This window comes from Hyla sarda, unplaced genomic scaffold, assembly GCF_029499605.1.
Source record: "Hyla sarda isolate aHylSar1 unplaced genomic scaffold, aHylSar1.hap1 scaffold_3426, whole genome shotgun sequence".
NCBI classification, from domain to species: Eukaryota; Metazoa; Chordata; class Amphibia; order Anura; family Hylidae; genus Hyla; species Hyla sarda.
Window position 1 is genome coordinate 1 of NW_026610182.1, and position 16588 is coordinate 16588.

At 46.2% G+C, this 16588-nt stretch overlaps 5 non-coding genes and 1 pseudogene across 5 annotated transcripts; all 6 read left to right on the forward strand.

Moving 5' to 3' along the window:
* The first annotated feature begins 1072 nt into the window (after positions 1–1072).
* Positions 1073–1290, forward strand: LOC130330909 (U2 spliceosomal RNA; annotated as a pseudogene).
* A 5389-nt stretch (positions 1291–6679) lies between these two features.
* LOC130330913 (U2 spliceosomal RNA) lies at positions 6680–6865 on the forward strand. Its single transcript, XR_008873939.1, has one exon. It is a non-coding gene; the product is annotated as a U2 spliceosomal RNA (small nuclear RNA).
* Positions 6866–8946: 2081 nt separating this feature from the next.
* LOC130330908 (U2 spliceosomal RNA) lies at positions 8947–9137 on the forward strand. Its single transcript, XR_008873935.1, has one exon. It is a non-coding gene; the product is annotated as a U2 spliceosomal RNA (small nuclear RNA).
* A 2086-nt stretch (positions 9138–11223) lies between these two features.
* On the forward strand, positions 11224–11414 carry LOC130330910 (U2 spliceosomal RNA). Its single transcript, XR_008873936.1, has one exon. It is a non-coding gene; the product is annotated as a U2 spliceosomal RNA (small nuclear RNA).
* A 2088-nt stretch (positions 11415–13502) lies between these two features.
* On the forward strand, positions 13503–13693 carry LOC130330911 (U2 spliceosomal RNA). Its single transcript, XR_008873937.1, has one exon. It is a non-coding gene; the product is annotated as a U2 spliceosomal RNA (small nuclear RNA).
* Positions 13694–15779: 2086 nt separating this feature from the next.
* LOC130330912 (U2 spliceosomal RNA) lies at positions 15780–15970 on the forward strand. Its single transcript, XR_008873938.1, has one exon. It is a non-coding gene; the product is annotated as a U2 spliceosomal RNA (small nuclear RNA).
* Positions 15971–16588: the final 618 nt, after the last annotated feature.

The window sequence follows — 16588 nt, forward strand, 5'->3', positions numbered from 1 at the left end:
TGCACTGATGGGGTATGCATTAGACGAAAAAAAAAGAAGAAAAAGAAGAATAATACGCCCAGAAAAGAGGCGAAAAGGAGAAAAACGTAAAAAAACGTGAAAAAAAAGTAAGAGGAAGAGAAGGGAAAAAAAGGTGGAAATGGGTTTAAAAGTGATTTCGGCGGAGAAATATATATATATATATATATATATATATATATGCGCACACACACATATAGATATAAACGTATTCTCCGTTGAGATATTGCAGCCGCTGCTGTGTCCAGGCCCAGGAGCCTTAGCACTGTGCTGTGATGTCACTCAATACCACTGACATCACTAGGTGTAAACAACATCTCTCCTTTGCTGTGTATGTGACTATGGAGCTGTTTGGTGATGTCGTCTATTACGGCCTTCATAGAAGCAACAGGAGATTGTTGCATCCATCTTGAACCCTCAGAACTACAGTGCTATGATGTCACTCACTTCCACAGGCCTTGCAGAGTGTAAACAACAACAACCCAGCTTTGTTGTGTATGTAACCAAAGGGATTTGTGATGTCACCTAGAACCTTCACAGCAGCGACAGCTTTATGAGGAGCATCAGCACTGCTCTGCCTGAGCAGAACCATCACCGCCATAGGTTGTCAAATAACCCGGATTTAACCCACACAGGTAAGTCCAATGGGGTGCAGGCATGTCCTCTATGCTTACAGCTTCCCGTGGGTGTTGGTTTGATACCGTTTGGGGACAGCCAAGGAGGCATCTGCAGGCAACAAAGGTAGGTGTGTGCTTGTGTGTGTGTTTCCTATGCAGATCCTAAGCCCAGTGTCACATGCAAGTAGGAGGAGTAAGAAGGGTTCCTGGCAAATCCGGGTTATGGATTGCATTTAAAAAGGCCCCGTGGGAGTGCAATGGGCCCCTGTCTTGCTGCTTAGCAATAATGGTATGGGTTTAGGTTCTGCTGTGTGTACTGGTGGTTGACTGCCCCCCAGCCCAGAGTGTGCATGGAAAATTGTCTGGCAGCCTCCCTGACAGCAAGCAGTGATAGTGCCCATGAAGGGGACCTTGTTGGGCCCGCCCCTTTCACGGTTATCGCTTCTCGGCCTTTTGGCTAAGATCAAGTGTAGTATCTGCATTTGGTCTGGTCGGAAGGTGTCTGTGGTACCCCGCTTCTCGGCCTTGGGGGATTGTCTCTCCTTACGGAGGGACTTCACCCCCTTGCTGCTATTGGGGAGCGGGCTTAGTCCACGGACAACGGGTTGCGATCCCCCTGTCTCTGGGACCTTGTGTCTCAGAAGGCATTTTCGGTACGTTGAGCGTTACCTGTAGCTTCGGAAGCACCTAGGGTACCCCCGACCTCTGCCTTGGGTAAGGGTTCCGCTTTTATAGCGGGATTCCGAGCCCCTGCTGCTATTGGGGAAGGGGCTTAGTCCCTGGGTGTGGAAGATGCCGTTCTCCTGGGCTTTCCCCTCTGGGGAAATGTCGATGCGAAATACCATCCGCATAGAGGTGTCGGAGAGCCATCGTCAGTTGAAGAACCTCCGCTTCATTGCGGAGGTGATTCTTCTTGACTACTTCCGCCTCAACAGGGAGGACATCCTGTGTCTAAATGACCAGGAAAGCCGTGGCCTGTATACCGTCACCTTCACGGCCACGGCGTGTTGCGATAACATCTATGCAACCTTGTCTGGTGCGGACCAGAGGGACGATCGACTCGACGGTCTTTCGTTCCAGTTCCTCTATGGTGAGGAACATATACCGTTGGTGGTGGCTATGCACAGCCCTCATGTGACCACGGAGGATATAGCCACTTTTCTTCGGCGATACTGCGAAGAGGTGCGATTCGCAAACAAAATCTTGAACTCCGTGCGGTTCTGGAACGGCAAGAGGAAGTTCTGGGTCAAGCTCCGTAAGGATCCCGGTGGTATTGGGGGTCTTTGCCATCCGCCCCCAAATTTTGCCATCGGGAGAGTTCGGGGCTTCCTGTTCTATCCTCAAATGCCTATGTATTGCCGAAATTGCTTGAGGTTTGGCCACACCCAGGAGACCTGCGGCGCGGAGCGTGTGATTCGCTGCAATAGGTGTGGCCAAGAAGGTCACATAGCCTCAAGATGTAGCCATACGATAAGGTGCAACCTCTGCGGAGAGGAAAATCACGATTTTAATTCCTGTCCCCATAAAGCAAAAACTACGATGGGTGGGTCAAGGCTGGGCCCACCCAAAGAGGGGACAGGACAAAAGACGTCCTTTTTTAAGATGCCCAAACCCCAGATGGCAGGTACTGATGGGTCCAGGCCCAAGACCTCTGGTGCTCCATCGGGGGGCCCACCGGTGGTAGTGCTAGGGGGAGGCCATGGGGATTCCACGAAGCCCGGGCGGGTGATCGAGTTTACTGCCCGGGAAATTGAAAGACGTCGATCGACTTCCTACCTGGCTCAAGAGCCCGCCGAAACTTCTGAAGGGGGCTCACCTGTGGCGGGTGGCAGCCGACGGGCCTCGGTGGGGGCAAAAGTGGACCCAAAATTGCAGCATAAGCCAGGTACTGGCTTGGCCCAGGGTCGCCCTGCTCCGGACGAAGAGGCCCCGGTGAAAGCCCGCCGGAAGGGGAGCCAGGTGGCCAGGTCTGAGCCCGGTCCTGTTACTCCGCCTATACAGGACAGGGCCAAGAAGACAAGTGGCGCCAAACCAGGGTTTGCTGCCCCGCCAGCAGTGGACCCGGTGGGTAAAACTGGCCATCGTCGATCGATGGGGAAGTTGGAGCAACAGTCCTCAGCAACGCTTGCTGGGGAACAAGCGATGAAAACTTCCCAAGGTAGCGGCAAAGGTTCCGGAAAAGAGGCCTCACAGGCCCCTGTGCAGCAGTTCCAGTCGTCAAATGATGAAAGAAGACGCAGATCCATCAGCCGGGGGCCAGAGATTACATCGAGTGAGAGCAACACAGAGGATATGGACAGCAGTGTGACATTTAAAAGACAAAGAGAAGAAGAAGAGGAAGACATTCAAAGGAAAGCGGCGTGCCGTAGTTCGGACGAGAGCGAGCTCAGGGTCGGGGCATCATCGATCTCAAGCTCCGACCCTCAGAACATCAAGGAGCTGATGACCCCGCAGGCGGGGGATGACGGTACGCAGCTTATTATTGACTTTGATTCTCCAAGCACGGACTCTCCATAAACTATGCCTATCCCTGTAAAAATTGCCTCACTCAATGTGAGGTCCTTAAAGAGCCCTGATCGCAGGGCTGCTTTATTTTCTTATCTAGAGACATGTGACTTTGACCTTTGCCTGCTACAAGAATGTGGAATCCCTAGTAAAATGGACTATAAAGACTTAAAAGAAGACTGGAAGCTGGGCCCATCCATATGGTCCGGTGCAAATGACTGTCGTTCTGTGGGTGTTGGGCTGCTCTGCCGAGGCCAGTCCTTTTCTATTCATACAGTAACTGAGATTGTGCCTGGCAGAGCTCTTTTAATTCATCTATATTTTAATGGACTTTTAATTCGTGTTTTAAATGTGTATGCCCCTCCTGATAAACAGGAGCGGGCAGAACTATTTGAAATTTTACCACTGTTTTGTGTTGGGTCTTCCCCCCTGCTGGTGGGAGGTGATTTTAACTGCATACGTGATGGGGAACACCGGCAGGGTGGGGATATTAATCGTAAAGACCGCACTTCTTACCTGCTTAAAAATTTTATTGATGATTTTAATTTGAAAGATTGCTGGAAGGATCTCTTGCCGGAGGACCCAGGCGCCACATGGTCCAATGGAAGAGTGAGCTCCAGAATCGATTTTATTTTTTCCTCTAGAGCTTTTAAACCCCTGAAATGCACGCTCGAGCAGAATATCTTCTCTGATCATAAGCTCCTCTTGGTGGGCCTGGAGCTAGAGGGGGAGCAAAAAGCAAAAAGGGGCCTCTGGAGATTAAACACCACACTCCTAGAGGACCCTGAGATAAAAGAGGAGTTTGTGCGGACCTACCAATGCTGGCAATCACAAAGAAAACCCCACGAGCCTATGCTGCACTGGTGGGAGGGCACCAAATCTAAAATCAGATTTTTTTTTATCAAAGCAGGTAAGAAGAAGGCAAAAATGGAAAAACAGTGGTTTTATGTTCTTAACATGCGTTTAAATGTACTTTTTAAATTGAAAGAAGCTGGTATGGATGTAGAAAATGATATTTTAAACCTTAAAACTGAAATAAAACATGCCATAGAAAAGAAAGGGAAACAAATCATTTTTAACTCACATGTGCAGCACCTGGAGGAGGGCGAGAAATGTTCCCGTTTCTTTTTTAAAAAAGTGATGAATAGGAGGGATATCATCCAAAACCTTGAGGGTGAATCCACTCCAAAAGGCATGTTAGATGCAGTTTTTAACTTCTACCAGCTTCTTTTTAATAAGAAAGATCTTAATCCATCCTTTTTAGAACATGTTCTTAATTCCCTTGATTTTAAGCTAGATGTTTTAGACCAGGAGGTTTTATCCCGTGATCTTAACTTAGATGAACTTTTATTTGTTTTTAAAAGTTTTTCTAGTGGGAAGGCCCCTGGGGAAGATGGTTTACCCATCGAATTTTATTTAGCTTTTTGGGATATTTTAAAGGATGATATGGTTTTATTGTATAAAGAAACTTTTATTGTTAATGAACTTCCCCCTTCCTGGAGGAGGGGGATTGTATCATTACTTTTTAAAAAGGGTGAAAAGGATATGCTAAAAAATTGGCGCCCCATCACACTTTTAAATGTTGATTATAAAGTTTTAGCCAAGTTATTAGCTGTCCGTTTTAAACCTTTTATTCATAAATTAATTCACCCAAATCAGGTTTGTGGGGTACCTGGAAGGTCTATAGCTGAATCCCTAAATATTTTAAGAGATGTTTTATGGTATTTTAAGGATAGAAATCAAACTGTAGCAATTTTATCCTTAGACTTTGAAAAAGCCTTTGATAGGGTCTCCCATGAATACCTGTTTTTAGTTCTTAAAAAGATGGCAGTGCCTGAAACGATTTTAAGCCGAATCATGCTTTTATACCGATCCTGTTTTAGTCAAGTCTCTGTTAATGGCTTTTTAACCAGCGGTGTTCCTCTTTTATCAGGTGTCAAACAGGGCTGCCCCCTGTCCCCACTCCTTTTTATTTGCGCAATCGAACCACTGATGGCCCTCCTCAGAAAAGACCGGGTAGTAAGAGGCGTACCGATACCTGGTGGAGGAGGGACCCATCTAAAGGTGTTGGGGTACATGGATGATGTCACCATACTGTGCCCGGACTCTCCATCCATGAGGGGGGCATTGAGGAACACCAGCTATTTCTGCGAGGTCTCTGGTTTTAAGCTAAACACAGATAAATGTGACTGTTTTTATATTGGCTCCTGGGATTCATCCATCACCCCAGGAGTCACAATGCAACAGGATCAAATTAAAGTTTTAGGTATTGTTTTTAACCAGGTCAATGATGGGAGCCCTAACTGGGATTCAGCTATAGCTAAGATGGAGAAGAAGATTTTAATGTGGAATCTTAGAAACCTTACCATGGAGGGGAAGATTTTAATAATAAAGATGGTTTTACTCCCTATTATGCTATACATTGCCATGGTATTTCCTCCATCTATTTTATACATTAAAAAAGTAACTAGAATTGTTTTTACTTTTTTATGGGGTTCAAAAATGGAGAAATTAAAGCGTGATTTTATGTACAAAAGTAAAGATAATGGCGGGAAAGATGTTCCTAACCTTTTTACTTTCTTTTACATAAAGTATTTCTGTTTCTGTTTTAAAATTATTAAATCCGATGGCATTTTTAGCTGCTTTTTAAGGTACGCTGCGGGCATGGTTTTTAAAAGATGGTTGCGCATCCCTCTGAACGCTCCGGTGCTTCTGTGTCCCCCAAAACATTATGTGGTGTTGGAAAAGACAGTCAGGCTCCTAGGTCTCCAAGATTTGGAGCCTGACATACTGGGGGACCAGAGAAAGGTATCAAAGGTCCTCAGGCGGAGTGAGGTTACCCTGGCAGTGTCCAATTTCACACAGGCAAGATCCAAAAAGGTATGGCGGAACGTGTACGGGAAGTTTCTGGCGAATGTACACAGGGATCTTGCCTGGGCAATCGTCCACCAGTGCCTCCCTACTCGTGAGTTTCAGCACAGGCGAGGACTGGTGGCGAGAGCCAAGTGCCCGAGAGATGGCTGCGGAGTGGACGAAACGGTGCTGCACATATTTTGGAACTGCCCTTTTGCACGGGAGCTTTGGAGGAAGGTAGGCCCACTTTTGAAGTGGGCCTGCGGCCTAAAAGATTTTAATCACGAATGTGTCTTTTACGGTCTTTTTAACTGCCCCAATTTTAAACAGCAGATGATCTGCTGGATGATTATTAATTGTTTTAAAAATGCCATCTGGAAAGTTAGGAACATCTTACTTTTTAAACATGATTTTATTGATGTTAAAAACTGTATAAAGCTGGCCCTGAGTGAGATGTACATCTATTACCTAAGAGACAAGAAACAGTTGGGGGCCAGCGAGGCAGCATCCATGTGGTGTCTGCCTCTATGGAACGAAATAACAGTATAATCAGTTTTTATGACATTTGTATAATGTTTTATCCTGCCATTTTTATTTTTTCTCCTTTTATTACTGGTTTTATTATTTGTATTTTAAAACTTTTGTGAACCTTTTATTATTTTGCATTTTAAATTTTGTATGGTTTCTTATTTATTCAATAAAATTTTGTTGAAACCTTATCTGTTCTTATCAGTTTAATATCTGATACGTCCCCTATCTGGGGACCATATATTAAATGGATTTTTGAGAACGGGGGCCGATTTCGAAGCTTGCTTCCGTCGCCCTATGCATTGACCCGATATGGCAGTATCTTCGGGTACAGTGCACCACCCCCTTACAGGGTTAAAAAGAAAGATTCCTACTTTCATTGCTACCTGCTTGCTGGCTAGCCAGCTAGCCAGCCCTGTGGGCCTTGCTGCTGCTGCAGCCAAAAAACAAAAGGTGGTGCTGCTGCTGCTTCTGCTGCTTCTGCTTCTGCTTGTGTCTGGCCCCTGTTGGAGCGTCCAGGCACAGGACTTCTGCTGCTGCTGACTAAATGGCCTCCTTAATTGGATCATTTGAGTAGCCAGCACACCTGTGCAGGTAGGGCATGACATGATAGGCAGCTGCCTTGATAGCGGGTGGGTGCTGAATGTTCCTAATTGACAAAATAAGATTAATGCTTATGAAGAAATATAAAATCTCATCCCTTCCCCAATATCGCGCCACACCCCTACCCCTTAATTCCCTGGTTGAACGTGATGGACATATGTCTTTTTTCGACCGTACTAACTATGTAACTATGTAACATAACATGGGGGGGGGGGGTCTCCTGGCTGTTCACACAGGTGTGTCATTGCTGTACATTGACCATGCATTGCTTCTGTGGTATTGCAAAGGCAAAGACAAATGCTTCCAGCCATCCATTGCACTAATGGATTGGTCATCAGCTGGCTGTCTATGTCCCGCATCAATATAGACCAAAGTACAGAGGGTTAGGCTATGCTATTGTGCACCTACCTGATGCATCAGAAGGTGCGAGGCCCTTGCTAAATTCTGTGCACAGACTTTGAGATCTATGCTTTAGACTGTATCTAAACCTGCTCCAACATGGACTGACATTCTGGCCTACTTTCAGCCGATGCGACTTGTCTGTCGCTGAACAGTCGCTTTTTATGTATTCAGCACCTATGTATAATGTTGTAAAAATGCTCTAGAAGCTAAAGTCGCAGAAATGTCACACATATTTGGCCTGCAACTTTCTGTGCGACAAATTCAGACAGGAAAAATCAGTATAAATCCTTAGAAAATTATCCCCCAGTGTCTCCATCTGCTGGCGGTATTGAATAAGCATTGCTGCACTGATGGGGTATGCATTAGACGAAAAAAAAGAAGAAAAAGAAGAATAATACGCCCAGAAAAGAGGCGAAAAGGAGAAAAACGTAAAAAAACGTGAAAAAAAAGTAAGAGGAAGAGAAGGGAAAAAAAGGTGGAAATGGGTTTAAAAGTGATTTCGGCGGAGAAATATATATATATATATATATATATATATATATATATATGCGCACACACACATATAGATATAAACGTATTCTCCGTTGAGATATTGCAGCCGCTGCTGTGTCCAGGCCCAGGAGCCTTAGCACTGTGCTGTGATGTCACTCAATACCACTGACATCACTAGGTGTAAACAACATCTCTCCTTTGCTGTGTATGTGACTATGGAGCTGTTTGGTGATGTCGTCTATTACGGCCTTCATAGAAGCAACAGGAGATTGTTGCATCCATCTTGAACCCTCAGAACTACAGTGCTATGATGTCACTCACTTCCACAGGCCTTGCAGAGTGTAAACAACAACAACCCAGCTTTGTTGTGTATGTAACCAAAGGGATTTGTGATGTCACCTAGAACCTTCACAGCAGCGACAGCTTTATGAGGAGCATCAGCACTGCTCTGCCTGAGCAGAACCATCACCGCCATAGGTTGTCAAATAACCCGGATTTAACCCACACAGGTAAGTCCAATGGGGTGCAGGCATGTCCTCTATGCTTACAGCTTCCCGTGGGTGTTGGTTTGATACCGTTTGGGGACAGCCAAGGAGGCATCTGCAGGCAACAAAGGTAGGTGTGTGCTTGTGTGTGTGTTTCCTATGCAGATCCTAAGCCCAGTGTCACATGCAAGTAGGAGGAGTAAGAAGGGTTCCTGGCAAATCCGGGTTATGGATTGCATTTAAAAAGGCCCCGTGGGAGTGCAATGGGCCCCTGTCTTGCTGCTTAGCAATAATGGTATGGGTTTAGGTTCTGCTGTGTGTACTGGTGGTTGACTGCCCCCCAGCCCAGAGTGTGCATGGAAAATTGTCTGGCAGCCTCCCTGACAGCAAGCAGTGATAGTGCCCATGAAGGGGACCTTGTTGGGCCCGCCCCTTTCACGGTTATCGCTTCTCGGCCTTTTGGCTAAGATCAAGTGTAGTATCTGTTCTTATCAGTTTAATATCTGATACGTCCCCTATCTGGGGACCATATATTAAATGGATTTTTGAGAACGGGGGCCGATTTCGAAGCTTGCTTCCGTCGCCCTATGCATTGACCCGATATGGCAGTATCTTCGGGTACAGTGCACCACCCCCTTACAGGGTTAAAAAGAAAGATTCCTACTTTCATTGCTACCTGCTTGCTGGCTAGCCAGCTAGCCAGCCCTGTGGGCCTTGCTGCTGCTGCAGCCAAAAAACAAAAGGTGGTGCTGCTGCTGCTTCTGCTGCTTCTGCTTCTGCTTGTGTCTGGCCCCTGTTGGAGCGTCCAGGCACAGGACTTCTGCTGCTGCTGACTAAATGGCCTCCTTAATTGGATCATTTGAGTAGCCAGCACACCTGTGCAGGTAGGGCATGACATGATAGGCAGCTGCCTTGATAGCGGGTGGGTGCTGAATGTTCCTAATTGACAAAATAAGATTAATGCTTATGAAGAAATATAAAATCTCATCCCTTCCCCAATATCGCGCCACACCCCTACCCCTTAATTCCCTGGTTGAACGTGATGGACATATGTCTTTTTTCGACCGTACTAACTATGTAACTATGTAACATAACATGGGGGGGGGGGGGTCTCCTGGCTGTTCACACAGGTGTGTCATTGCTGTACATTGACCATGCATTGCTTCTGTGGTATTGCAAAGGCAAAGACAAATGCTTCCAGCCATCCATTGCACTAATGGATTGGTCATCAGCTGGCTGTCTATGTCCCGCATCAATATAGACCAAAGTACAGAGGGTTAGGCTATGCTATTGTGCACCTACCTGATGCATCAGAAGGTGCGAGGCCCTTGCTAAATTCTGTGCACAGACTTTGAGATCTATGCTTTAGACTGTATCTAAACCTGCTCCAACATGGACTGACATTCTGGCCTACTTTCAGCCGATGCGACTTGTCTGTCGCTGAACAGTCGCTTTTTATGTATTCAGCACCTATGTATAATGTTGTAAAAATGCTCTAGAAGCTAAAGTCGCAGAAATGTCACACATATTTGGCCTGCAACTTTCTGTGCGACAAATTCAGACAGGAAAAATCAGTATAAATCCTTAGAAAATTATCCCCCAGTGTCTCCATCTGCTGGCGGTATTGAATAAGCATTGCTGCACTGATGGGGTATGCATTAGACGAAAAAAAAGAAGAAAAAGAAGAATAATACGCCCAGAAAAGAGGCGAAAAGGAGAAAAACGTAAAAAAACGTGAAAAAAAAGTAAGAGGAAGAGAAGGGAAAAAAAGGTGGAAATGGGTTTAAAAGTGATTTCGGCGGAGAAATATATATATATATATATATATATATATATATATATATATATGCGCACACACACATATAGATATAAACGTATTCTCCGTTGAGATATTGCAGCCGCTGCTGTGTCCAGGCCCAGGAGCCTTAGCACTGTGCTGTGATGTCACTCAATACCACTGACATCACTAGGTGTAAACAACATCTCTCCTTTGCTGTGTATGTGACTATGGAGCTGTTTGGTGATGTCGTCTATTACGGCCTTCATAGAAGCAACAGGAGATTGTTGCATCCATCTTGAACCCTCAGAACTACAGTGCTATGATGTCACTCACTTCCACAGGCCTTGCAGAGTGTAAACAACAACAACCCAGCTTTGTTGTGTATGTAACCAAAGGGATTTGTGATGTCACCTAGAACCTTCACAGCAGCGACAGCTTTATGAGGAGCATCAGCACTGCTCTGCCTGAGCAGAACCATCACCGCCATAGGTTGTCAAATAACCCGGATTTAACCCACACAGGTAAGTCCAATGGGGTGCAGGCATGTCCTCTATGCTTACAGCTTCCCGTGGGTGTTGGTTTGATACCGTTTGGGGACAGCCAAGGAGGCATCTGCAGGCAACAAAGGTAGGTGTGTGCTTGTGTGTGTGTTTCCTATGCAGATCCTAAGCCCAGTGTCACATGCAAGTAGGAGGAGTAAGAAGGGTTCCTGGCAAATCCGGGTTATGGATTGCATTTAAAAAGGCCCCGTGGGAGTGCAATGGGCCCCTGTCTTGCTGCTTAGCAATAATGGTATGGGTTTAGGTTCTGCTGTGTGTACTGGTGGTTGACTGCCCCCCAGCCCAGAGTGTGCATGGAAAATTGTCTGGCAGCCTCCCTGACAGCAAGCAGTGATAGTGCCCATGAAGGGGACCTTGTTGGGCCCGCCCCTTTCACGGTTATCGCTTCTCGGCCTTTTGGCTAAGATCAAGTGTAGTATCTGTTCTTATCAGTTTAATATCTGATACGTCCCCTATCTGGGGACCATATATTAAATGGATTTTTGAGAACGGGGGCCGATTTCGAAGCTTGCTTCCGTCGCCCTATGCATTGACCCGATATGGCAGTATCTTCGGGTACAGTGCACCACCCCCTTACAGGGTTAAAAAGAAAGATTCCTACTTTCATTGCTACCTGCTTGCTGGCTAGCCAGCTAGCCAGCCCTGTGGGCCTTGCTGCTGCTGCAGCCAAAAAACAAAAGGTGGTGCTGCTGCTGCTTCTGCTGCTTCTGCTTCTGCTTGTGTCTGGCCCCTGTTGGAGCGTCCAGGCACAGGACTTCTGCTGCTGCTGACTAAATGGCCTCCTTAATTGGATCATTTGAGTAGCCAGCACACCTGTGCAGGTAGGGCATGACATGATAGGCAGCTGCCTTGATAGCGGGTGGGTGCTGAATGTTCCTAATTGACAAAATAAGATTAATGCTTATGAAGAAATATAAAATCTCATCCCTTCCCCAATATCGCGCCACACCCCTACCCCTTAATTCCCTGGTTGAACGTGATGGACATATGTCTTTTTTCGACCGTACTAACTATGTAACTATGTAACATAACATGGGGGGGGGGGGGTCTCCTGGCTGTTCACACAGGTGTGTCATTGCTGTACATTGACCATGCATTGCTTCTGTGGTATTGCAAAGGCAAAGACAAATGCTTCCAGCCATCCATTGCACTAATGGATTGGTCATCAGCTGGCTGTCTATGTCCCGCATCAATATAGACCAAAGTACAGAGGGTTAGGCTATGCTATTGTGCACCTACCTGATGCATCAGAAGGTGCGAGGCCCTTGCTAAATTCTGTGCACAGACTTTGAGATCTATGCTTTAGACTGTATCTAAACCTGCTCCAACATGGACTGACATTCTGGCCTACTTTCAGCCGATGCGACTTGTCTGTCGCTGAACAGTCGCTTTTTATGTATTCAGCACCTATGTATAATGTTGTAAAAATGCTCTAGAAGCTAAAGTCGCAGAAATGTCACACATATTTGGCCTGCAACTTTCTGTGCGACAAATTCAGACAGGAAAAATCAGTATAAATCCTTAGAAAATTATCCCCCAGTGTCTCCATCTGCTGGCGGTATTGAATAAGCATTGCTGCACTGATGGGGTATGCATTAGACGAAAAAAAATAAGAAAAAGAAGAATAATACGCCCAGAAAAGAGGCGAAAAGGAGAAAAACGTAAAAAAACGTGAAAAAAAAGTAAGAGGAAGAGAAGGGAAAAAAAGGTGGAAATGGGTTTAAAAGTGATTTCGGCGGAGAAATATATATATATATATATATATATATATATATATATATATATATGCGCACACACACATATAGATATAAACGTATTCTCCGTTGAGATATTGCAGCCGCTGCTGTGTCCAGGCCCAGGAGCCTTAGCACTGTGCTGTGATGTCACTCAATACCACTGACATCACTAGGTGTAAACAACATCTCTCCTTTGCTGTGTATGTGACTATGGAGCTGTTTGGTGATGTCGTCTATTACGGCCTTCATAGAAGCAACAGGAGATTGTTGCATCCATCTTGAACCCTCAGAACTACAGTGCTATGATGTCACTCACTTCCACAGGCCTTGCAGAGTGTAAACAACAACAACCCAGCTTTGTTGTGTATGTAACCAAAGGGATTTGTGATGTCACCTAGAACCTTCACAGCAGCGACAGCTTTATGAGGAGCATCAGCACTGCTCTGCCTGAGCAGAACCATCACCGCCATAGGTTGTCAAATAACCCGGATTTAACCCACACAGGTAAGTCCAATGGGGTGCAGGCATGTCCTCTATGCTTACAGCTTCCCGTGGGTGTTGGTTTGATACCGTTTGGGGACAGCCAAGGAGGCATCTGCAGGCAACAAAGGTAGGTGTGTGCTTGTGTGTGTGTTTCCTATGCAGATCCTAAGCCCAGTGTCACATGCAAGTAGGAGGAGTAAGAAGGGTTCCTGGCAAATCCGGGTTATGGATTGCATTTAAAAAGGCCCCGTGGGAGTGCAATGGGCCCCTGTCTTGCTGCTTAGCAATAATGGTATGGGTTTAGGTTCTGCTGTGTGTACTGGTGGTTGACTGCCCCCCAGCCCAGAGTGTGCATGGAAAATTGTCTGGCAGCCTCCCTGACAGCAAGCAGTGATAGTGCCCATGAAGGGGACCTTGTTGGGCCCGCCCCTTTCACGGTTATCGCTTCTCGGCCTTTTGGCTAAGATCAAGTGTAGTATCTGTTCTTATCAGTTTAATATCTGATACGTCCCCTATCTGGGGACCATATATTAAATGGATTTTTGAGAACGGGGGCCGATTTCGAAGCTTGCTTCCGTCGCCCTATGCATTGACCCGATATGGCAGTATCTTCGGGTACAGTGCACCACCCCCTTACAGGGTTAAAAAGAAAGATTCCTACTTTCATTGCTACCTGCTTGCTGGCTAGCCAGCTAGCCAGCCCTGTGGGCCTTGCTGCTGCTGCAGCCAAAAAACAAAAGGTGGTGCTGCTGCTGCTTCTGCTGCTTCTGCTTCTGCTTGTGTCTGGCCCCTGTTGGAGCGTCCAGGCACAGGACTTCTGCTGCTGCTGACTAAATGGCCTCCTTAATTGGATCATTTGAGTAGCCAGCACACCTGTGCAGGTAGGGCATGACATGATAGGCAGCTGCCTTGATAGCGGGTGGGTGCTGAATGTTCCTAATTGACAAAATAAGATTAATGCTTATGAAGAAATATAAAATCTCATCCCTTCCCCAATATCGCGCCACACCCCTACCCCTTAATTCCCTGGTTGAACGTGATGGACATATGTCTTTTTTCGACCGTACTAACTATGTAACTATGTAACATAACATGGGGGGGGGGGGGTCTCCTGGCTGTTCACACAGGTGTGTCATTGCTGTACATTGACCATGCATTGCTTCTGTGGTATTGCAAAGGCAAAGACAAATGCTTCCAGCCATCCATTGCACTAATGGATTGGTCATCAGCTGGCTGTCTATGTCCCGCATCAATATAGACCAAAGTACAGAGGGTTAGGCTATGCTATTGTGCACCTACCTGATGCATCAGAAGGTGCGAGGCCCTTGCTAAATTCTGTGCACAGACTTTGAGATCTATGCTTTAGACTGTATCTAAACCTGCTCCAACATGGACTGACATTCTGGCCTACTTTCAGCCGATGCGACTTGTCTGTCGCTGAACAGTCGCTTTTTATGTATTCAGCACCTATGTATAATGTTGTAAAAATGCTCTAGAAGCTAAAGTCGCAGAAATGTCACACATATTTGGCCTGCAACTTTCTGTGCGACAAATTCAGACAGGAAAAATCAGTATAAATCCTTAGAAAATTATCCCCCAGTGTCTCCATCTGCTGGCGGTATTGAATAAGCATTGCTGCACTGATGGGGTATGCATTAGACGAAAAAAAAGAAGAAAAAGAAGAATAATACGCCCAGAAAAGAGGCGAAAAGGAGAAAAACGTAAAAAAACGTGAAAAAAAAGTAAGAGGAAGAGAAGGGAAAAAAAGGTGGAAATGGGTTTAAAAGTGATTTCGGCGGAGAAATATATATATATATATATATATATATATATATATATATATATGCGCACACACACATATAGATATAAACGTATTCTCCGTTGAGATATTGCAGCCGCTGCTGTGTCCAGGCCCAGGAGCCTTAGCACTGTGCTGTGATGTCACTCAATACCACTGACATCACTAGGTGTAAACAACATCTCTCCTTTGCTGTGTATGTGACTATGGAGCTGTTTGGTGATGTCGTCTATTACGGCCTTCATAGAAGCAACAGGAGATTGTTGCATCCATCTTGAACCCTCAGAACTACAGTGCTATGATGTCACTCACTTCCACAGGCCTTGCAGAGTGTAAACAACAACAACCCAGCTTTGTTGTGTATGTAACCAAAGGGATTTGTGATGTCACCTAGAACCTTCACAGCAGCGACAGCTTTATGAGGAGCATCAGCACTGCTCTGCCTGAGCAGAACCATCACCGCCATAGGTTGTCAAATAACCCGGATTTAACCCACACAGGTAAGTCCAATGGGGTGCAGGCATGTCCTCTATGCTTACAGCTTCCCGTGGGTGTTGGTTTGATACCGTTTGGGGACAGCCAAGGAGGCATCTGCAGGCAACAAAGGTAGGTGTGTGCTTGTGTGTGTGTTTCCTATGCAGATCCTAAGCCCAGTGTCACATGCAAGTAGGAGGAGTAAGAAGGGTTCCTGGCAAATCCGGGTTATGGATTGCATTTAAAAAGGCCCCGTGGGAGTGCAATGGGCCCCTGTCTTGCTGCTTAGCAATAATGGTATGGGTTTAGGTTCTGCTGTGTGTACTGGTGGTTGACTGCCCCCCAGCCCAGAGTGTGCATGGAAAATTGTCTGGCAGCCTCCCTGACAGCAAGCAGTGATAGTGCCCATGAAGGGGACCTTGTTGGGCCCGCCCCTTTCACGGTTATCGCTTCTCGGCCTTTTGGCTAAGATCAAGTGTAGTATCTGTTCTTATCAGTTTAATATCTGATACGTCCCCTATCTGGGGACCATATATTAAATGGATTTTTGAGAACGGGGGCCGATTTCGAAGCTTGCTTCCGTCGCCCTATGCATTGACCCGATATGGCAGTATCTTCGGGTACAGTGCACCACCCCCTTACAGGGTTAAAAAGAAAGATTCCTACTTTCATTGCTACCTGCTTGCTGGCTAGCCAGCTAGCCAGCCCTGTGGGCCTTGCTGCTGCTGCAGCCAAAAAACAAAAGGTGGTGCTGCTGCTGCTTCTGCTGCTTCTGCTTCTGCTTGTGTCTGGCCCCTGTTGGAGCGTCCAGGCACAGGACTTCTGCTGCTGCTGACTAAATGGCCTCCTTAATTGGATCATTTGAGTAGCCAGCACACCTGTGCAGGTAGGGCATGACATGATAGGCAGCTGCCTTGATAGCGGGTGGGTGCTGAATGTTCCTAATTGACAAAATAAGATTAATGCTTATGAAGAAATATAAAATCTCATCCCTTCCCCAATATCGCGCCACACCCCTACCCCTTAATTCCCTGGTTGAACGTGATGGACATATGTCTTTTTTCGACCGTACTAACTATGTAATTATGTAACATAACATGGGGGGGGGGGGTCTCCTGGCTGTTCACACAGGTGTGTCATTGCTGTACATTGACCATGCATTGCTTCTGTGGTATTGCAAAGGCAAAGACAAATGCTTCCAGCCATCCATTGCACTAATGGATTGGTCATCAGCTGGCTGTCTATGTCCCGCAT